Source organism: Malus domestica, chromosome 01, assembly GCF_042453785.1.
Source record: "Malus domestica chromosome 01, GDT2T_hap1".
Classification (NCBI taxonomy): Eukaryota; Viridiplantae; Streptophyta; class Magnoliopsida; order Rosales; family Rosaceae; genus Malus; species Malus domestica.
This window is the reverse complement of record NC_091661.1, coordinates 3,408,040-3,432,381: the sequence shown is the minus strand read 5'-3', so window position 1 is coordinate 3,432,381 and position 24,342 is coordinate 3,408,040. Positions and strand designations below refer to the sequence as shown.

The following is a 24,342-nucleotide window of genomic DNA, read 5'->3' as shown; positions in this document are numbered from 1 at the left end:
CACAAGAACAAGCCAACTAAGTCGCATAAATATGCTCCTATCAATTAGTGCAATTCACGGTTAATCTGGGGTGTTGGGAATTCATGGTTTATCGAAAAGCAATTGGAAATCGTTTTGTATGCAAGTGTGACATGTGTGGAGAAGAACCCCTTAGCTAGCTTTCCATCCATTCACTTTTCTCAAATTCATTTTAGAATCTGTTCAATTTACAAGTTTTGTTTTTGTTTTCAATTTTAGTCAAAACCAATTCCCCATTTATTTTAAAGTGTTGGATTAAGTAGAAATTAATTTAGTTTGTGTTTTTAAGGGTCTTGAGTCAAGTTATAACCTATTTTCGTCCAAATTGTGTTTTGTGTTCAAAACTGCCCAGAAAGTGTTTTTAAGGCAGTTTCGAGTGTTTCTGGGCTGGTTTGAGTCTTTTGGTTTGTTTTAGTGTTTTAGAGTTTAGTTTTGCATTCTTTGAGTCTAGTTTAGTGTTTTAAACTTGTTTTTACGTATTTGAGTCAGTTTTCAAGTGATTTAGCAATCCCTCCTAATCCCCGGTCTAGAACGATCCCTACTTACATAATTTGCTACAATTGATAAAAATAGGGTTTAATTTGTGTGCTTATATATTTCGCATCAGATCGCATTCTCCCAATTACATATTCCTTGGACTTATCGTTTAAGCGTATAACATTTATATGAGACGGCTTCAAACAATAATCTTTACCCTTTAAATTAAACTATATTAGTTTAACATGTGAAATGTCCGTAAAGTATCATCATATGATTGGTTTTAGGGCACATTTCCAACAATCTCCCACTTGCACTAGAGCCAATCAGCTTGGTCATCTATGATGATACCTCTTATGTAGTCATTTCAAAAATGGCTGAGTAGTAGGCCTAGATAATGGATATCTGTATGGTATCCATAGAAGCAACCTTGAGAATAACGACTGCACCATTATACATGATTCTTAATCATGTGGTTTAGTCTCTCATTTGAGTTCAGATCATGATGAAACCTTGATTCCCTGGCTTGAGCTATCACCCCATTAGTGTCGTAGTGTCGGTACACTAGAGACACTTTCTGGTTGGAACTGAATAAAGAGTTCATGAATGAACTTTCTCATCCAAACAACATTGTTGTAAGCTTCTATATTGCAATATACTTTTCATTCACAACGGAACACACTAAAGTCATTACTTTTAATGTTTCCATCCAAATATCTCTTCAGTCATAATAAAGAGATATCTGATTATCTTTTCATTCATAATGAAGAAACATCCAATGATGGATTAGATTCATAATCTATTACATTTACGCTTCCATTACGTTACTCTAATTCTTCCTCATTCTTAAGGAATCCATCCTTTATTATTTCTCAAATACTTAAGGATTCATTTGACAGTTGTCATGGTTCTGATCCTGGGCTTACATTGATATCGTCTTGTACCGATCTTGGTACAACTAATATTAACGCTTTTCATACAATATGAAATACATAAATCACCTTTCTGCATATACATAAAGGATTCTATTTACACATTATTTCTTTGGGAGTCAAAGGGTACATTCCCTTTGAGAAGAGCTACCACCTAGTCTCACTAGAGTTGTTCTTCTGATTGAAGTTTATCATCATATGAGAAACTTCCTAGCATCTTTTGTCTATCATTAGGGCTTGATATAATCCAATTATATCATGAAATCTATCATTATAGATTTTCATCCCATGTTTATAGACTATGTCTCCCATATACATTCTATCGTTATAGAATGTTTAAAGTCATAACTTTAACGAATAAGTATTCTTTTCATTTCCAGAATTAATATATCATATATGTATATATTCAAATTTAGGAACATGACTGACTCCCACAAATCTTTTGTAAACCTAGTAAACAAAAGATTCATTTACATCTTTATGAGAAATCAAACGATTTGATCTTTCTCTCATAAGACACTTAGGGCGTGTTTGTTTGACCTTCTTAGGGGGGACTGGACTGGACTACACTAATTGGTATTGTAGTCTGATGTTTGGTAGGGGCAAGGATTAGGTTTAATGGGATTAGATCCAACTCGCACGGATTAAACCCCTCGCTAGGAGTTCTTAGCGAACCACCCCAAAAACGTCCGGATTCGTAAGACCTCCTCCCTCACGTCGTCCTCCTCATCCGATTGCGCTCTTGCGAGAAAGAACCTCGGTCATCCTAGGAGAGAGTGTCGTCGACGTCCTCCTCCCTCACGTCGTCCTCCTCCCTCACGTCGTCCTCCTCATCCTCATCTCTGCATCCTGCTCGCCGTCAGCTGCATCCTGGTCGCCCTCATCTGCATCCTGCTCCTCATCTGTTCCTCTCATCGTCCGCTCCCTCGTCTTCACGTAACAGATATGCTCGCCCTCATCTGCCTCCAGTTGTCTGGTAAGCTTCGATTGTTCGATTTTTTTCGTCGATTTGGGTCGATTTGGGTGGATTGTTTTTGTCGATTTGGGCGGATTTGTTTTGGGTTTGAGCTTTATTTGATTCTGCAGTTGAACAAATTTTAGGGTTTTGATATTTAGGTGAAATTGAGATTAGAAATTGGGGTTTTCATAAAGCTTGGAATTTGGGGTTTGAAATTGAGATTAGAAATTTGGAATTTGGGGTTTGAAATTTGGAATTTGGGGTTTTCATAAAGCAGTGTGTGTGTGTATGTAAGTATGTAGTAGAAATTTGGAATTTGGGGTTTGGAATTTGGGGTTTTCATAAAGCTTGGAATTTGGGGTTTGAAATTGAGATTAGAAATTTGGAATTTGGGGTTTTCATAAAGCAGTGTGTGTGTGTGTGTATGCAGTGTGTGTGCGTGTGTATGTATGTATGCAGTGTGTGTGTGTGTATGCAGTGTGTGTGTGTGTGTGTGTGTGTGTATGTATGCAGGGTGTGTGTGTATGTATGCAGGGTGTGTGTGAGTGTATGTCAGTGTGTGAGAGTGTGTATGTCCGTGTGAGTGCAGTGTGTGCATCTAACCAGTGTGTGTGTGTGTGTGTGTATGTATGTATGTATGCAGGGTGTGTGTGAGTGTATGTCCGTGTGTGAGAGTGTGTATGTCCGTGTGAGTATGTGAGTGAGTGTGTATGCAGTGTGTGAATGTGTATGCAGTGTGTGTGTGTGTATGCAGTGTGTGCATCTGAGCAATATGTGTGCAGTGTGTGCATCTGACCAGTGTATGTATGTGTGTATGTATGCCATGTGTGTGTATGTGTATGTATGCAGTGTGTGTGTGTGTGTGTGTGTATGTATGCAGTGTGTGTGTGTGTATGTATGTATGCAGTGTGTGTGTGTGTGTGTGTGTATGTATGCAGTGTGTGTGTGTGTGTATGTATGTATGCAGTGTGTGTGTGTGTGTGTGTGTGTGTGTGTGTGTGTGTGTGTGTGTGTATGTATGCAGGGTGTGTGTGAGTGTATGTCCGTGTGTGAGAGTGTATGTCCGTGTGAGTATGTGTGTGAGTGTGTATGCAGTGTGTGTGTGTGTGTGTGTATGCAGTGTGTATGTGTGTGTGAGTGTATGTCCGTGTGTGAATGTGAGTATGTCCGTGTGTGTGTGTTAGTGCGAGTGTGAGTGTGAGTATGTATGTGTATTTTGCACATTTGTCCATGAGTGTGTGTGTGTGTACTTGGTTTATAACCATGATATTACAATGTGAATGTTTTGTATTGTGTGGGGTTGATGCTGAATTGCAATTTTTTGTTGTTGTTGGTTGCAGAGAAGAGGAGCATAAACGGAAGGCTAAGGCTAAGGCTACTGCATTACAGGTGTCCTTTAATTTCCCTCTTCACATGCAATGCCTAGCAATGATAGCAATCCTCATACTAGTGTTCTTAGACACATGTTTATAGATGTATAAGAGTAGAACATTTTGAATATGATGCCTCGGGTTAATGATAACTTTTTTTTTTCAACGCCACTTGTATATTTGTTGCCTCGGGTTAATGATAACTTCTTTTTTTTTCAACGCCACCTGTATATTTGTTGCCTCGGCTTAATGATAACTTTTTTTTTTCAACGCCACCTGTATATTTGTTGCCTCGGGTTAATGATAACTTTTTTTTTTCAACGCCACCTGTATATTTGTTGCCTCGGGTTAATGATAACTTTTTTTTTTCCAACACCACCCGTATATTTGATGCCTCGGATTGTGACTTCGCTAGTTACTTTGATCTAGTTCATTTCGTATCATAATCATTTCATTTCCATCACCCTTAATAACAGTAAATATTACATATATAATGTCCTTAATTTGTTTTTTGTTTTTTTTTGTTTGGATAGATATGGATCGAAGGAAGCTTTTATTGATCTTATTGTTAGAGATGTCTTATTTGGAGACAATTTGCATTTGTACGATTCTTGTGTTGATGATGCTACGTGGCAAACAGAGACATGTTGAACGACCCACATTGACTAACCGTTCACTTATTAGACGAGAGATTAGTTTGTGTTATCTGAATGGTATAATAGGGAATACTGATACTGAATGTGTCAACGAATTGAGAATGGATAAAAGGACTTTTGGCATATTATGTGACTTACTTCGTCAAGATGGGAGGGTAAAAACTGATGGTTTGGTGTCTGTAGAGGAGCAGGTGTGTATGACTTTACAAATATTAGCACATCATACTAAGAATCGTAGTGTTGGCGGTAGATTTTATAGGTCGGGAGAGACTATAAGTAGGTATTTCAATATCGTATTGCAAGGAATTTTGCGATTACAAGGTATCCTACTAAAAGTCCCTCAGCCTGTGCCTATTGATTCTACAGATCCTAGGTGGCGATGTTTTAAGGTATGATGAGAATTTTTTTTCATTTTCCCTAAGCTTTAACTCTTCATTCCCTTTGTATAAATTAACAAAAACTTTTTTTTATTTTTTTTTAAGAATTGCTTGGGAGCATTGGATGGAACACACATTGATGTGCATGTACCTGAAATTGACAAACCAAGATACCGAACGAGAAAGGGTCGAGTCGCAACTAATGTGTTAGGTGTGTGTTCAGGAGATATGCAGTTCATATATGTGTTTCCGGGGTGGGAGGGTTTCGCATCAGACTCTAGAGTGCTACATGATGCAATTACTAGGCCTAATGGTTTTAAGGTACCAGCGGGTAAGACTATTACTTAGTCTCAACTTTGTAAGTTAGGTCTAGTTCTGTTTGTAGATGGTGGTTATACAAATGGTGAAGGATTCCTTGCACCCTATAGAGGAATACCTTATCATTTATTTGAATGGGAGGGACGAACACCTTCTAATAAGGAAGAATATTTTAACATGAAGCATTCTAAGGCAAGGAATGTAATTGAACGCTGTTTTGGCTTGCTAAAAGGAAGGTGGTCGATACTAAGGAGTCCATCTTTCTATCCGATAAGGACATAAGGTCGAATAATTACCGCTTGTTGCCTACTACACAATCTTATTAGGCAAGAGATGTCTGTAGATCCAATGGAGAATTTGCCAATAATAGAAGATGGATGATAGGAGCATATTTATGCGCCTTAGTTAGCTAGTTCTTATGCACTTTTGTATGTTTTCTTTGTTAAAATAGTCTTTTAAGCTACTTTCTTGTGTTTTCAGGTTTAGCGGACGTATTACATGAAATGATGCAATTGGGAGCTTTTGGAGCAAAAAGTGAGCTTGAATTGAAAAGGACATGCTTGGAACGCAAGGTTGGGATGGAATTGAAGAATTGAAGATTTGAGGTTTCCTACTTGAAGTAGGAAAGCTAAGCCTAAAAGTTTCCATTTTGGGTCGATCTTTCCTAAATCGGAATTGGCAACCAAAGTTTCTAAAAGTTGGAAGTTTCTATTCTTGGAGGTTTCCATTTTCGAGAGTTTCTATTCTTGGCGTTGGGCTTTTAGATGACCTAAACCCAAATTTCCTTGTGGACCTTCAACCCATGCCGAACCCTAGGGCCTAATCATCTAAAATCTGCCATGTTAAACCCTAGCCCATTCCTCCTAAACCCAAGCCGCACCTTTCCACCTAGAAGCCCTATTTTACAAACCCTAAACCCTAGTCCACTTAAGTAGCCGCACCTAACCCTAGCCCAATCTGATTTATTTAGGGTTTTAGGTGTCTATATATATGTATTTTTACACCTAGCCGCACATCTTCTTCCCTCTCCATAAAAATCAGAAAACCATATCCCTTTCCCCACCTTGCCGCAGCCACCATCACCCAAATTCCTTCCTTGCCGCAGCCATTCATCCATTCCAGCCACCATCCTCCACCTTTAGACACCATTCCACACCTCCATAACTCTTTCCCACACCTTGCCGCACCACCCTACCATCCTAACTCCCTTCTAAAAAAACCAAAAACACATCCAGAAACTCCATTCACGCCAGAACCTGTCCCTCACCTTTGCCGAGCCCAACCTACACCCAAATCCATATTCTCTGACCCCAAACCTTCCTAGCCGTGCCCTACACCTATCCTAGATAGTTTTCCACCATTCTCCCTCATCCAAAGTCATCCAAAACCATCCAAAAACCCCCTAAACCAACTCTGCCGCAACAAGGAGAAGAAGAAAGAGGAGCTTTCTGTGCAGAATTCAAAGTGGACTTTTTTGGCATTTTAGGTGTAATCTTTCTTATGTCTTCGATGTTTCAATTCAATAAACTTTGTGTTGTGAGTATGAGGAACTAAACCCCCTTAGTTGGGGGGTGATTCGAAACCATGTACATGCTTGCAATTTGATTCGATTACATTCAGTTGTTATTTCATGAGTTATGGATTCAATTCGTTCATCTATTTGATTGATAACTTATTTGTGTATGTTGATTGAGAGTGCACGCTTAATTTTCATGCATGAATATGATGCTAGATTATGAGGGAGTTTCACCTAATAGTTACAATCTTATAATCACAAGTAGTGAAGATCGCTTGAAAACGATCGCGTTGAATGAATTCTTAGCATAAGTTTCATGCAATTCATAGTAACAAATGCTTCGTCAATGCTTATGTTTTTCATAGAACGTAATGATTCTTGCTTGTATCTCTATTATGCAATTCATGTAGGGAACTTGTAGGGAATGTTTTGAGTTGTCGTATGCAATCATCCAACTTGATAAATTCTGGAAAAACTGAGGGTTAATTAGTGCAATTCACGGTTAACTTGGGGCGTTGAGTATTCATAGTTTATTGGAAGAACAACTGAAAATCGTTTTGTTTGCAAGTGTGACATGTGTGGAGAAGAACCTCCTAACTAGCCTTTTATCCATCTATTTCACCAAAATCGTTTTTACAATCTGTTTAGTTTCAAGTTTCTGTTTTGTGTTAAATTTTCGTCCAAAACAAATCCCCCTTTAATTTGAAGTCTTAGATTAGTTAGAAAGTGTTTTGATTTGTGTTTCTAAGTATTTTGATTCAAGTTTTCATCAAATTTCGTCCAAATTAGTGTAGGTGCTCAAAACTGCCCAGAAAGTGGTTTTTAGGCAGTTTTGAGCCTTCTAGTTGCTGTTTTAAGTTTTAGGTTTGTTTAAGTGTTTTAACTTTTAGTTTTGCATTCTTTGAGTCTAGTTTAGTGTTTTTAACATTGTTTTTGAGTGTTTAAGTCAGTTTCCAAGCGTTTAGCAATCCTTCCTAATCCCCGGTCTAGAACGATCCCTACTTACATCTTTGCTACAATTTGACAAAAAGAGGGTTTAATTTGTGTGCTTAATCTATTTCGCATCAAATTTTTGGCGCCGTTGCCGGGGATTAGCAAATTTGCTAATCCCTTGGATTGTTTTTGTTTCTTTTATTTCACTTTGTTTCTGATTTTGTTTAAGTTCTGACCTAATTTTGTTTCTTGTTTCTTAGGTACTAATGTATGACTAGAAGCTCTCAACCGATTCGTGCAAACATCTTGGAGTTTGACGACGATTTTGAGAGGAAGTTGAGAAGAGTTAGAAACCAGCAAGCACATCATCCACCCAGTTCTGAATCTGACCTTGAAGGAAACGTACAAGAAGAGGAGGAGGAAGCCACGGCAGGGATATTTGAAGAAGTCCAAGGCATGGCCATGGACAATCGTACACTCAAGGAGCTTTCCGCCTCGGGTTTGGATAATGCCGCGCCCTTGTGCATTCAATACCCCATGGCTGCCCAAGGTAAGACAGATGAGTTTGAATTAAAGTCAAGTTTACTTCATCATATTCCTAAATACCATGGCTTGTCCATGGAAGATCCTAACAAACATTTGAAAGAATTTGAAGTAGTTTGCTCTAGTATGACTCCCGTCAATGTTGACAGAAATATCTTGAAGATGAAGGCTTTTCCATTCTCTTTGATGGATAAAGCCAAGGATTGGTTATATGAGTTAGCTCCCGGAACTGTCACATCGTGGGAAAGTATGAAGAGAGCGTTCTTGGAGAAGTTCTTTCCAACTTCTCGCATCATCCTCCTCCGCAAAAAGATAAGCGGAATTCAGCAAGAAGAAGGTGAGTCTTTTCCTACATATTATGAACGATTTAAATCACTTGTTGCTTCTTGTCCACAGCATCAGATGAAGGAGGAGTTACTGTTGCAATACTTCTACGAGGGTCTCCTACCTCTAGAACGTCAAATGCTTGATGCTTCGGCGGGGGGAGCATTGGTGGACAAGACACCCATGGCTGCCAAGGTCTTGATTGCTAATAGAGCGTTGAACGCTCAACAGTACGAAGGTGTAGGCCAAAGAGGACCCCCACGGCACCAAGTACATGAGGTAAGTTCGACTCCTGATCTTCATTCACAATTGGCTAATCTTACTTCTCTTGTGTCTCAGATGGCCGAGGGCATGAAGATGCAAGGACCAATTGTATGTGGCGTATGTTCCATCCAAGGACATGTCTCTGAAAAATGTCCACAGTTGATTGAAAATGGTGGATGGGAAAGCGCTCATGCAATTGGGTTTCAAGGGCAAAACCAACCAAGGAACGATCCATATTCAAACACATATAATCCCGGTTGGAGAGATCACCCAAATTTCAAATGGAGGGAGCCTCAGCAACCTCAGAACCAAGGAGGCTTTAGGCAACAACCCCCGGGATTCTTTCCCAAAACCTACGGCCCACCCCAAAATCAAGCCCAATCCGGCCCAAGTGCCTCAGGTACGTCTCTTGACAATGATGCACTTCTTAAGATACTAACTAAGTTGTCTAATGGGCAGGAAGATCAAGCAAAGGCTATGCAAAACCAAGATAAAAGGGTGGATCAACTTGAGAAACAAATTGGGCAGATTGCCGAGTTTGTAGGTAAGTTTCGAGATCCCGGACAACTCCCTAGTTCCACCATTCCAAATCCGAAGGGAGGTTTCGAAAGTGCCAAAGCTATCACCTTAAGAAGTGGTAAGGAAGTTGGGGCAGGTCCTACACCAAAAACAGGTCATAATGAGGATGAACTTTTGGAAATGGAAGAGGAGGCATCAAAGCAGCCCACGGCAAAGGTGGTTCCACCTTTGCCGCAAGTCCCTAATGTCCCAAATCTGCCCAATTTGTCCCACAAAGGTAAGAATGTGTCCAATTCAGTTCATACTAATGTTTTCCCTTCAAATGTGCCTTTTCCTAGTAGGTTCATGCAAACGAAGAAAGAAGAGGCCGAAAAGGATATCCTTGAAACCTTTAGGAAAGTTCAAGTTAACATACCTTTGTTAGATGCAATCAAGCAAGTTCCGAGGTATGCTAAGTTCTTGAAGGAGTTGTGTACCACGAGGAAGAGGATGGCGACCAAGGAAGTGGTCAAGGTAGGTGAGAATGTGTCCGCCATCTTGCAACGCAAATTACCTCCCAAATGTAAAGATCCAGGTAGCTTTACCATTCCTTGTGTTATTGGGAATACTAGATTTGAGTCTGCCATGCTTGACTTAGGTGCTTCTATAAATGTTATGCCATATTCCATTTATGCATCTATGAACTTAGGAGCATTGAAAAATGATGGGGTAATAATACAATTGGCCGATAGATCTAACGCCTATCCAAAGGGAGTTTTGGAAGATGTGCTTGTGCAGGTTAATCATTTAGTTTTCCCAGCGGATTTCTATGTCCTCGAAATGGATGAATCGGACCATGCTCCTTCACTGCCCATTTTACTTGGAAGACCATTCATGAAGACGGCCCGGACGAAGATTGACGTGTATAGTGGAACTTTGTCTATGGAATTCGATGGGGAAGTTGTTAATTTTAATCTTTCTGATTCCATTAAATACCCTAGTGAGGACCATTCATGCTTTTCTATTGATATAATTGACTCTTTGGCGCAGGGATATCTCGACGATTTAAATGACGATGCGCTTGAAAAAGTCATTACACGAGGCATGGAACTCAAAACAAAGGGGGCTGATTGCATGCATGCTCACGGCATACATGGTTCATCCCATGCCGTGCCCCCTAGTGAGGAATTACTTGAAGTTGTGGCTGCCCTTGAGTCCTTACCTAAGCTTGATGGTAAGTATACTAACCGTGAGTCCATTCCCATTTCGACTAACAAATTGCTTCCATCTATAATTCAGGCACCTATCCTTGAACTCAAGCCTTTGCCAAGCCATCTGAAGTACATTTTCTTGGGAGAAAAGGAAACACTACCTGCCATCATTTCCTCTTCCCTCACGGCACAAGAGGAGGAGAAGTTGCGTCGCGTTTTGAAGGAGTTCAAATCTGCTCTAGGTTGGACATTGGCCGACATCAAAGGTATAAGCCCTACGACTTGTATGCATCACATATTTCTTGAGGAGGGGGCCAAACCAACTAGAGAGGCTCAACGCCGTCTCAACCCTCCGATGATGGAAGTAGTGAAAAAGGAGATAATAAAGCTTCTAGATTGTGGGGTTATCTATCCAATCTCGGATAGTAGGTGGGTTTCGCCGGTTCAATGCGTACCAAAGAAATCAGGAGTGACGGTGGTAGCTAATGCTGAGAATGAGCTTGTCCCTCAACGGATTCAAACCGGTTGGAGGGTGTGCATTGACTATAGGAAGCTAAACACCACAACGAGGAAGGACCACTTCCCATTGCCGTTCATTGACCAAATGCTCGAGAGGTTAGCGGGTTATGCTTTTTATTGTTTTCTTGATGGTTATTCTGGTTATAATCAAATTGTCATTTCACCCGAGGACCAAGAAAAAACCACTTTTACATGCCCGTTTGGTACGTTTGCATATCGTCGCATGCCTTTTGGTTTATGTAATGCACCTGCTACATTTCAAAGATGTATGATGAGCATATTTTCTGATCATGTAGAAAAGATAATTGAAGTGTTTATGGATGATTTTAGCGTATTTGGTGATTCGTTTGATAGTTGTTTGCATAATCTAAGTGTGATCCTAAAACGTTGTGTGGAAACTAACCTTGTACTTAATTGGGAAAAGTGTCATTTTATGGTTAAACAAGGTATCGTTTTAGGTCATATAATCTCTGAAAAGGGTATTGAGGTTGATAAGGCGAAAATAGATCTTGTACGTCACTTACCCTCTCCGACTTCGGTTAGAGAGGTTCGTTCGTTTCTTGGCCATGCAGGATTTTATCGTAGGTTTATTAAAGATTTCTCGAAGATAGCACAACCTCTTTGCCGACTCCTACAAAAAGAAGTGGCGTTTGAATTCACCAAGGAGTGCATGGCATCATTCAACCAACTCAAGGAGTTGTTGACCACGGCACCCATCATTGTTCCACCGGATTGGAGTCTACCTTTCGAGCTCATGTGTGATGCGTCCGACTATGCTCTAGGAGCTGTTTTAGGACAAAGAAAGGACAAGAGGCCGCATGTCATTTACTACGCCTCACGGACGTTGAACGATGCACAATTGAACTACTCCACTACGGAAAAAGAACTTCTTGCCGTTGTCTTTGCTTTAGATAAATTTCGATCATATTTAATTGGAACTAAAGTAATTGTTTTCACTGATCATGCAGCTCTGAAGTACTTGCTCACCAAAAAGGAAGCCAAGCCACGGCTAATTCGATGGATATTATTACTTCAAGAGTTCGACATAGAGATTCGGGACAAGAAGGGAAGTGAGAACGTGGTGGCTGACCACCTAAGCCGAATGGTGCATAATGAGGAGTTGGTGCCGATTTTGGAGACATTCCCCGATGAACAATTGCTGTCCATTAAGGTTAGTGCACCTTGGTATGCCGATATTGTTAATTTTTTGGTGTCAAAACGTATTCCAAGTGAGTTCACTAGGCACCAACGTGATAAACTTAGGCATGATGCACGGTTTTATGTGTGGGATGATCCGTACTTATGGAAATTTTGCCCCGATCAGATTATACGTCGTTGTGTGCACGATTCTGAATGTCATTCAATTTTGAGTTTTTGTCACACATATGCATGTGGAGGGCACTTTGGTACACAACGCACAGCCCTTAAGGTGTTACAATGTGGATTTTATTGGCCTAGTATTTTTAAAGATGCTAAAACTTTCTGCTTAACATGTGATAAATGCCAACGAATGGGTGGTATTAGTGCTAGGGACCAAATGCCGCAGGTTTCTATCCTAAATGTTGAAATTTTTGATGTTTGGGGTATTGATTTTATGGGTCCTTTTCCTTCTTCGTATGGTTTTACATATATTTTGCTTGCGGTTGATTATGTGTCGAAGTGGGTGGAAGCAAAGGCCACCCGAACTAATGATTCTAAAGTGGTTGCAGATTTTATTAGAACTAACATTTTTGCAAGGTTCGGAATGCCACGAGTGATCATTAGTGACGGAGGGTCACACTTTTGCAATCGGACTATTGAAGCGTTATTGAGGAAATACAGTGTCACCCATAAGGTTTCTACACCTTACCATCCTCAAACTAATGGGCAAGCCGAGGTTTCTAACCGTGAGATCAAGCAAATCCTAGAGAAGACCGTTGGGCCAACAAGGAAGGATTGGAGCTTACGGTTAGATGATGCACTTTGGGCGTATCGTACGGCGTACAAAACCCCCATTGGGATGTCCCCCTTCCGACTTGTCTATGGCAAGGCGTGCCATCTTCCTGTTGAATTGGAGCACAAAGCACTTTGGGCCATTAAGAAGTTTAACATGAACCTCGAGGAAGCAGGAAGTCAAAGGAGATTGCAATTGAATGAGCTTGATGAGATACGGCTTGAGGCGTACGATAATGCAAGCATTTACAAGCAAAAGACCAAAGCTTTCCATGACAACATGATCCGTGGGAAATCATTCTCAATTGGGCAGAAAGTGCTATTGTTCAATTCCCGTTTACGTTTGTTTCCCGGTAAGTTACGTTCTAAGTGGATTGGACCGTTTGTTATTACTAACATATCTTCTTATGGTGCCATCCAGATTCAAAGTCTCAAAACAGGTCATGAATTCCAAGTGAACGGACACCGTTTGAAGCCATATTATGAGAACTTTGTTGAACAAACTGTGGAGGATATTTCTTTGGTGCCGTGGGCACAAATGGAGAATAAAAGGGCTTTTCGTCCGGCTGTACGACGTAAAAGAAAGCGCTACTTGGGAGGCAACCCATGCAATTCAACAAAGGAAGACCAAGGAATTACTTCAATTCCAGATTTGCGTTCCTAAACCCTTCTCTTTGTTGTTTATTTTGAATCTGCCTATTTAGTTGTTTTACTTGCTGTTTTATGTTTCTTTTTGTTTAGTGTGGTTTTATGCTTGAAACATTGAGGACAATGTTTGATTTAAGTGTGGGGGGGTAACTAAGTGTTTTAGATACAAATTCGTGGGATTTTATCACCCTAAACTTGAAGACTTGTTCCTTGCTGTTTTTAAGTGTTTTTGAGCAGTTTTGATGTGTTTTAGTGTGTTTTGAAGTAAAAATCCGAAAATTACATAAAAATTTGAAAAATTTGTTTTAAAAACCCAAAAAGAGTTGTTTTTGTGTTTGTTTGTGTCTTAGGGTACCTTCCAACACAATGATGAGGATTTGGTTTTTAAGTGCATGACTGTTAAAGAAAGTGACTAACATGGATGAAAGTTTGATTTACTCTTTGTTATGTTTAGTTGTGGTTATAACTTATGAATTCACATGCAATCATAAAAGAAAAAATCAGTTTTTGTAACATGCTTGAAGGAAGGAACTCAAACTAACGCTACAACCTTGTGAGACTTGAGCCTAAACGCTTATTTGGAGAGTTAAAATCTGTGCATTCTTTGTTTTCTAAGTCGTTGCATGATCTCATTATTCCTTGCTTGGTTGCTACTTAGAAGGCGTTTCATCATTTAGTTCCAAATGCTAGAACTCATGCCCATTTCATTCAAAGCACGTTATTGATTTGCATAACACATATTCAAGATGAAGTTGTGTAGTGACCACCACCTTAGCCAAAAAGCCGTGTGCCCTATGTCATTGTGATTTGTAGGTTTTAACCCCATTGAGCCTTGTTAGCCTTCGTTATTTGTTAACCCATGTTTTCCTCACCCAGCCTAGTTTAGGACCATCCATACCTTGTTCTTAAAGCATAGTAAAGCATGATTCAAATTGAATTCCTTTTGATTTATGTTGGCAGAAAACAAGTGTGGGGGAAATATTTCTTTTGTGATTTTGTGTGCCATAGGCACGTGTGAAAAGAAAAGAAAAAAAAAGAAAAAAAATTCGTGGAAAAAAAAATGAAGAAAAAGTATGAAAAGTATGAAAAAAAGAGTTGAAAAGTTGAGAAAAAGAGTTTCAAAGTATTGTTTGTGAAGTAAGGGTCCAAAACAATGAATTCGGCCCTAAGGAGTTGTTTAAATCTTCCCCTTGTGTTTTAAAGTTAATTTCTGCACTCTAAGTGAATTCTAAGTCTCAATTTCATTGCTTTGCTTACTATTGCTTGAAGAACGTTTGTTTTCCTTATCCTTTCCTTGTTAACCAACACCCCAAGCCCCATTACAACCCTTAACTTCTATCTTGAATGTTATGTGTTTCAATTTGTGGAGTTTGAATTTGGTATGAGCATATGGTGTCACTGGTTCTCGCATCTAAGTAGTAGCATTCCATTCATGAGATCATATCTAAACATGCTTCTTAACTCTAGAAATTGCGTTCTTTGTGATACATATATGTGAGCATTCGTTTCATTTCTACATCAATCTTCTCACATATGACTAGTGTAGGGTGTGGAGTTAGAAAATCTGAGTGAAAATAGAGTGTATATCTTGTAAGGAATTGAGGGAATTCTCTAAGGCATGTTACTACATTCAAAGCATTGTTTTGATTGATTACTTGTGAATTAGTAAGTGGTGGCTTTAATTAAGTATGTGCTTGTGTAAAGATGACTCAAATGTGTGGGGATAACAATCTTTAACATGTCATGTGCATTGGAAATCCCTGAGGCAAACGTTGGAAGGTTTAGGTTTTGTTTTGGTTAGTTTGTTTCGTTTTGTTTTCTTTCTTTGTTTGTTTTGCTCGAGGACTAGCAAAAGCTAAGTGTGGGGGAATTTGATAGGAGCATATTTATGCGCCTTAGTTAGCTAGTTCTTATGCACTTTTGTATGTTTTCTTTGTTAAAATAGTCTTTTAAGCTACTTTCTTGTGTTTTCAGGTTTAGCGGACGTATTACATGAAATGATGCAATTGGGAGCTTTTGGAGCAAAAAGTGAGCTTGAATTGAAAAGGACATGCTTGGAACGCAAGGTTGGGATGGAATTGAAGAATTGAAGATTTGAGGTTTCCTACTTGAAGTAGGAAAGCTAAGCCTAAAAGTTTCCATTTTGGGTCGATCTTTCCTAAATCGGAATTGGCAACCAAAGTTTCTAAAAGTTGGAAGTTTCTATTCTTGGAGGTTTCCATTTTCGAGAGTTTCTATTCTTGGCGTTGGGCTTTTAGATGACCTAAACCCAAATTTCCTTGTGGACCTTCAACCCATGCCGAACCCTAGGGCCTAATCATCTAAAATCTGCCATGTTAAACCCTAGCCCATTCCTCCTAAACCCAAGCCGCACCTTTCCACCTAGAAGCCCTATTTTACAAACCCTAAACCCTAGTCCACTTAAGTAGCCGCACCTAACCCTAGCCCAATCTGATTTATTTAGGGTTTTAGGTGTCTATATATATGTATTTTTACACCTAGCCGCACATCTTCTTCCCTCTCCATAAAAATCAGAAAACCATATCCCTTTCCCCACATTGCCGCAGCCACCATCACCCAAATTCCTTCCTTGCCGCAGCCATTCATCCATTCCAGCCACCATCCTCCACCTTTAGACACCATTCCACACCTCCATAACTCTTTCCCACACCTTGCCGCACCACCCTACCATCCTAACTCCCTTCTAAAAAAACCAAAAACACATCCAGAAACTCCATTCACGCCAGAACCTGTCCCTCACCTTTGCCGAGCCCAACCTACACCCAAATCCATATTCTCTGACCCCAAACCTTCCTAGCCGTGCCCTACACCTATCCTAGATAGTTTTCCACCATTCTCCCTCATCCAAAGTCATCCAAAACCATCCAAAAACCCCCTAAACCAACTCTGCCGCAACAAGGAGAAGAAGAAAGAGGAGCTTTCTGTGCAGAATTCAAAGTGGACTTCTTTGGCATTTTAGGTGTAATCTTTCTTATGTCTTCGATGTTTCAATTCAATAAACTTTGTGTTGTGAGTATGAGGAACTAAACCCCCTTAGTTGGGGGGTGATTCGAAACCATGTACATGCTTGCAATTTGATTCGATTACATTCAGTTGTTATTTCATGAGTTATGGATTCAATTCGTTCATCTATTTGATTGATAACTTATTTGTGTATGTTGATTGAGAGTGCACGCTTAATTTTCATGCATGAATATGATGCTAGATTATGAGGGAGTTTCACCTAATAGTTACAATCTTATAATCACAAGTAGTGAAGATCGCTTGAAAACGATCGCGTTGAATGAATTCTTAGCATAAGTTTCATGCAATTCATAGTAACAAATGCTTCATCAATGCTTATGTTTTTCATAGAACGTAATGATTCTTGCTTGTATCTCTATTATGCAATTCATGTAGGGAACTTGTAGGGAATGTTTTGAGTTGTCGTATGCAATCATCCAACTTGATAAATTCTGGAAAAACTGAGGGTTAATTAGTGCAATTCACGGTTAACTTGGGGCGTTGAGTATTCATAGTTTATTGGAAGAACAACTGAAAATCGTTTTGTTTGCAAGTGTGACATGTGTGGAGAAGAACCTCCTAACTAGCCTTTTATCCATCTATTTCACCAAAATCGTTTTTACAATCTGTTTAGTTTCAAGTTTCTGTTTTGTGTTAAATTTTCGTCCAAAACAAATCCCCCTTTAATTTGAAGTCTTAGATTAGTTAGAAAGTGTTTTGATTTGTGTTTCTAAGTATTTTGATTCAAGTTTTCATCAAATTTCGTCCAAATTAGTGTAGGTGCTCAAAACTGCCCAGAAAGTGGTTTTTAGGCAGTTTTGAGCCTTCTAGTTGCTGTTTTAAGTTTTAGGTTTGTTTAAGTGTTTTAACTTTTAGTTTTGCATTCTTTGAGTCTAGTTTAGTGTTTTTAACTTTGTTTTTGAGTGTTTAAGTCAGTTTCCAAGCGTTTAGCAATCCCTCCTAATCCCCGGTCTAGAACGATCCCTACTTACATCTTTGCTACAATTTGACAAAAAGAGGGTTTAATTTGTGTGCTTAATCTATTTCGCATCAATGGACAAAATACAGAAGAAGGTGAATATGTTGGTAGTGTTCAAACATCTGACCAGTGGACTGCAAAGAGGAATGACATGGCTCAGGAAATGTATAACGAGTGGAGAGCAATTAGGAACCAACAACCGAACTAGCTATATGTGTTAATGATAACATTTTATTTTAGTATTCCTTTTTATCATGCATTTGTTAGATATTAGCACAATGATTGGATGGTATGCAAATTAATTGGATATTATGCAAGTTGATTGGATATTATGCAAATTGATTATTTGTATGGTATTTTCCTTCATTAAAATATTTTTTGTTTAGGTATGGATAACGAAAATATTTTGAATGCTACTCAAGAGCCAAAAGGAAGAAGGCGTAAATGGGAAGCATTTGAGGAAGAAGTATTACTAGGAGTTCTTGAGGATTTTGTTGCTCGGAAGCAACGGTGTGACACCGGTGCTTTCAAACAAGGTACTTTGGTTGAAATAGCAAAAGCTGTCAATGTTTTATGTCCTCATTCAAATATAAAGGCAAATCCACATATTGAGTCCAAGTTGAAGAAATGGAAAAAAACATATAGTATGGTCGTTGACATGATAAACATAAGTGGATTTGCATGGAATGATGTCAAAAAGTGCGTTGAAGTTGACAGTGATGACTCATGGCAAACTTATGTGCAGGTTCATATCCTATTTTATTTATACATTAGTTATATTATTGCTGCTATATTTGTTACGCATGCTAAATTGTAGTTTTGCTATGTTGATATAATCTTAGAGAAATAAAGAAGCCAATGGATGGAGAAGCAAACCTTTTCCACTGTTTGATAGATTTGCATATATATTTGGAAAAGATCGGGCTACGGGTAATGTAGCCGAAACCCCTACTCAAATGGTGGAGGAACAAAGTCATGATCATGTTGGTGTAAGTGATATTGGAGGTGAAAATTTTGTTTCTTCAATGAACCAACAAAGCCAACAAAGCACCCCATCTGAAAATAGCCAAAGAAAGAGGAAAAGAGCTGTGGGAAGTTCAAGTGATGGAACCGAGGCAATTATCAGTGGACTGAAAGATTTTTATGTTGAAAGTGGGAAGAGGATGCAAATGGTAACTGAAGCTTTAGTTCAAGGTACTGCAGATCATATTGACATAGCTAATGAACTTGAAGCAATGGGTCTCTCTCCTATGGATCAAATTGATGCATTGTCTCTTATTTTGGATAAACCAAAAAATGTGGGAGTGTTCAGGGCAATCAAACCGGAACTCAAGAAAGTGTTCGTCCAAAGGCTTTTAAGCGACAACGCAAGCGGATGAGGATTTTGGCTAATGTTAACATGGATGTATTTTATTAATGTTAACATGGATGTATTTTATTAATCATACAATCTTATGTTATGGCTTATAACTTAGCTTTGCACTAGTATTTTGGCTTATGTTAACTAGCCATTTTGTAAATTATGGAGATCTATTTTGGCTAATGTTAACTAATGTTAACTAGGATTTTCTAAATTATGGAGATCTTCTTATGTACTTGTATTTGTTGAAGTTGCATGTATTGGGCACTATTATTTTTCTTCTGTTGGGTGATAGAGTTTAAACCAAGCTACATTTGCAAATTAAACCCAATTCTATTAGCAGGTAATAGAAACAAAACAATTGTCAATTTTTTTTAAGATTCATAATATACATGGCAAAAATATGCTCCAATTAACCCATATCATGAGATTTGTAGCATTACTCTATTACACAATGGCAAAAATTTGTAGTCCTAGTCTAAGCAAACACAAATCTGGTGAACAGTACTGTTTTTCTTATCCTGCTTCTTAGTCCGACATTACACCAAACGCTTCACTAAGTTAGTCCAGCTTAGTCCAGTCTAAGCCAGTCCAGCTTAGTCCCGGCAGCTAGTCCAGTCCGAGACAGTCCGGCGCAACAAACGCACCCTTATAGCTCCCACTAGCTTGCTAAGATTCATGATGGATGGATCTTTACAACTTACATGTCTTGTGATTCATAGTTTTAGACATATATTATCAAGACTATCTTAATAATGGTTTCGGAAACCCATATTATGTCCAAACATTGAATCACCATTTAGTTGTAGCTAGCAATCTTTGAATTAATTGAAACCAAGACTACGTCAAAGATGGTATCTTCCAAGTCAACCAATCTCTTTGATTGCAGTCACCTTAAGCTACCAATTAGCTATTAAAGGTTTCACTATTTCGGGTCAAATGGTACTTTATCATTTCCTTGAGTATATGTCGTATGTACACTCAATGTAGTCATAAGGATTTTCATTCTTATTTCTTTCCAATTAAGAGGTGTAACTCTATGACATAGTCATAAAGTTCAAACCATTCAACTGAGACGGTTTATAAATCCTTCTCGACTACCTTAGAGCTTGTGGTGTAGGAACTAGGTTGTTATATTTGTTGATTACCATCTTGTCTCTCAAAGAACCCATTCTTTGAGTTCTATCTCTCGCTCATTTGCGCTTAGGCAAATCATATTGTAGGATTACAATGAACTACCCAACAAAACAACATTTGTTAGTTGGTTTATAGAAGTGATATCCAAAGGTTAATCTAAGGATATCCACAAGATAATTCTCAAACAAATATTGCCTATTAGCACACAACCCCAAATCTTAACACGATTAAGACTTATCTTTCTTTCCAACTACATCCTATGGAGTCATGAAAATTTTGGAAGATCTTCTAATTGACAATCATATTGTCTTAGAAGTATATATCCTATATATGGGTAATTGATAACATCCAACAAACTAAATCTTATTCAAGTTCGTTCTTCTCCTAATGGAGAAATCCATTATCTTATGATGCTTCTTTCCTTGATATCTTTCAAGGAAACTGTTCTAAAGTGTTACCTTTCCTTGGATCAAATCTAAGGAAGTAAATACTTTAGATGTCTTACTCATCAACTTACATTTTTGAATTCTTTGAAACCTTTTGTAAAGTATTCGGACTTGTGTTTATTTAAAATAAACGATAGTCCAACCGAGAGCGATCTTCAGCGAATGTCATACAACATGAGTTGTATTATGTTGTGGACAAGTGCCACTAACATCTAAGTGAATTAACCTCAACAACTTTGTGATTCTTTCTTCCTAAAAGAATAAAGATTCAAACATTTTGCCTCTATACAATTTTAACAAGAAGGCATTGGATCCGGATCTAATGATCCAAAGCATCCATCTATGACCAACTTGTAATTTATGTTTTAGAGGTATCACAACTCAATTGGGATTAGTCACTACCTTGCAACCTTTTGGGTTTTAAGCATCGTTATATTCTAAACAGTTAACACTACCATATCATCTCTACTATAGAGATAATTAATTAGATTACAATAATCTAATCATTCATTAATAAAGAACAATGCTTTGTCAAACAAAACATTCATCCATTTCTCATACGAAATTAAGTTCCTTTATTCAAATTGGAATGTAAAACAATCTTTGTTTTTCCATTTCCTTTGGTAGTTAATATGAGGAAGTAAGTATTACCTGCTTTCGCAAAGATCTACATTTGATTCACGTTCCGTATGTGAAGTACTTTCTCTTCTCTCATTAATCTTCTACTTCTTATTAGCCACACTTTTACAACGATTGTAAAACATAGTTACTAATACGGAATCAAGCATTCAAGTAGAAGAACCAACTGTTTTGAACTATTCAAGAACAATTTACAACACCTTCGAAAGGTGTGTTCTTGACACTTGCAAGACATTTCTTGCAAATACCCCTTCCAATGCCCATCATTTCATAAAAAAAGTTTGTTCCCTTGGAGTTATTTCGCCTTCTTTATTTGACTTCTCATTTGACTACAATAGTCATGGTCCCTAAACTCTCACTATCTTTCTTGAAACTTATTTCAATTGTGTTATATACATCAAACAATTTGGAGAGTGTGTGGTTATTGTTCACTATATAGTAAGGGTGGGTTCGGTTTAAATCGGTTCGGTTTTTTGCCAAAATCGAAACCAAACCGAAATTTCGGTTCCGTTCAGTTCAGTTTTTTTTTGTTCGGTTTTTTCCGGTTCGGTTTTGGTGAAAAACATTGAAATTTTAAATTTTAACATATCCAACACAATCATAACATAAGCATTCTAACTAGATTCAAAGACAATGAAAACAAACATTTAAAGTTGAACTAAAATCATCAATCAAGTCTTCCAAAGTCCAAACTAACAACATCACAACACAAAAATCGTACAAATGACTTAGAAAAGTTAAATTGTATGATGTTGTTCAAAGATCAAGGTTGTTTGCTTGTAACTGCATGTTGACAACTTGATTAGTAAAAGTAATGTGTGGGTGGATTTATTTAGTGTGTGTTGGATTCTTTTCCATCACAAATTACCCAAGTAATCTACCCAAAATAAATGTTTATGGATTTTGTTACATGTTATATGAGAGTAGATTTGGAAAAGAAAGCTGGGGCAGAAGTAAACAGTGTTATGGAGATGGATGTAGGTACTTCAAGATGACGTTTGGTTCCAGAACCTTATATGGGGGAGAAATAATAGGTTAGGGTTTAGAGTTTTTATAGGCTTTTTTTTAATATTTTGAGCTTAAAGTTTGGCAACACATTGGGTTTAGCACATTTTAACTTACAAATTGGGTTTAGAAAATAATACCCAAAACAAAGAATTAAATAAAAAATTAATTTAATTAATTCGGTTCGGTTCGGTTTGGTTCGGTTTCTAGATCACTAAAACCAAACCGAACCAAAAGAATTTCAATTCGGTTCCGTTTTTTCGTTTGGTTCGGTTTTTTCGGTTTTGGTTCGGTTTGGTTTTCGGTTTTTTTCGATTTTCGGTTTTTTGAACCCACCCCTACTATATAGTTTACAATAAACTTAGTGAACCATTTGAATAGGGACACGAAAGTGAAGTCCTTCCCTAGTTTCCATCTCTAGAAGTGGTTTAACACTTCAATACTCATTGATTCAAAATCATCATAAGTCCATGTTGATGGACTATTTTTGTCAACCAACCATTATGTCCTAAACACAATTGCAAACTTTCAAGAGTTGTTCAAGGCAAGTCTCATTTCTTCATACAACAATTTGTAAGTGAAGAATCATGGCACATAAAGTGTCCATGCCCTTGTGCTTACTTCTCAAGTTCCTTGTTCATGTAACAAAGAAACAAGTACTAATGTTTGCGTTAACTAAGGGTTGTTCAAAGCAACTCTTACTTCTTCATACAACAATTTGTAATTGAAGAATTATGACATTAAAAGTGTTGTTCTCTTTATGATAGACTAATCTAACATGTTCTTCCAATGATACATTATCAATAGGAAGATTGCGAGGATGAGACTACTTAGGTACATATACAAGCCATTAAAGACAATCTATGGGATTGTAGTACCAAGTCTGGAAACTAAAGCTTTTGGCTTTTTCTTTGTCAAGTTTTGGATAGCGTTTGCAAATATATTGGTAAATAAATACATAACGAATCTAAATTGATTGATTTTAAGCCATTTGATCCGGGTCTTTAAATCAAATAGCACCACCCACTATTTTTGGCAAATTTCATATCCCTCATCGGAATTCAAGAGTTTTGGAGGAAACTCTTAGTAGGGTATGGGAGACTTATCATTACCAAGTCCACCTCACAATGATATGATGTTGGCTAGCATCAATAATAATGAGAGGGTGAAGTTGGTGTACGAGTCACAAACGATCGGAGCCTACCATGGTGGAAGGCCACAAAAGAGTGTTCAAAGCACACTCATGCTTATCAACTTAATAATGGTTTGGTTGAGGGGTTTAGGTCTCATCACATATAAGCATGCATTTTAATCTTATTAAAACAATTTGGTCCTATTACAACTATTGGTCCATGTGATTGATGTAGTTGTATATGATACTCCCACTATGCTTGTAAAACGGTTTTTAAAGCAAGAGTATATGGTACTACTAACATAAGGTTTGCATTCATTGATGGACTATATAGTTGCCCTAGGGCCTTAGGATGACTATGAACCTTTGATTCAATCCAACACGAGCCTAGTGTTGAATCTCGGTCTAAGAATGGTGATTGATTTTAGTTATGCGTTTAATCACATTAAGGCGTGTTTTCTTATTGGGCGTTGGACCCTCTACTTCATTTTCATGCATATCAAATAAAGCAAGAAAGAAGTACTTCAAAGTAAAAAAAAGTTTATGCTCTTTTACAACATTTAATCAAAACAAATTACTTTAAAGTAAAGAAGAGCTTATGCTCTTTTACAATATTTGATCATATCAAATTACAACCAAAATCTAATCTACACATTCCCATAGTTCAAACAAATTTGAGACAACCTTTCACATAGCTCAATTATCGTAGGCTTAGGTTCATAATCACCCTTTCTTTAATTAATTAACACTTTGCCTAATTAAACTTGAATACAACATTTTCATTTGGTTTTTGTATCCATAGAATTGATTTAAATGGAGCTAAATGAAATGAAAATCCAATTCTCATTTAAAGATACAAAACTATTTTGTTCTCACCTAATTTGGGCCAAAAAACAATAACATCAACCATTGGGCTATATTGCAAAACACAAACTTTTGAGGTCACTTTGTAAAAACACAAAAGTCCACTACCTTCTATTCCGTCATTTCTCCAATCTCATCTGTTCAACAATCAAAATTTCTTTAAAAATAAAAACCAAAATCCTCAGGCCAGCAACCCTCAGTCTTCTACAATGTCCTGGATGATAGTTACCAGCTAGTTGTAATCACTTGGACCCAGAGAAGA

General features: G+C 37.9%; 1 long non-coding RNA gene across 1 annotated transcript; it reads left to right on the top strand.

Annotated features, from left to right (window-relative positions):
- Positions 1–2,343: 2,343 nt before the first annotated feature.
- LOC139196426 (uncharacterized) lies at positions 2,344–18,056 on the top strand. The gene is made up of 3 exons (XR_011581336.1): positions 2,344–2,403; positions 3,726–3,774; positions 17,884–18,056. It is a non-coding gene; the product is annotated as an uncharacterized lncRNA (long non-coding RNA).
- Positions 18,057–24,342: the final 6,286 nt, after the last annotated feature.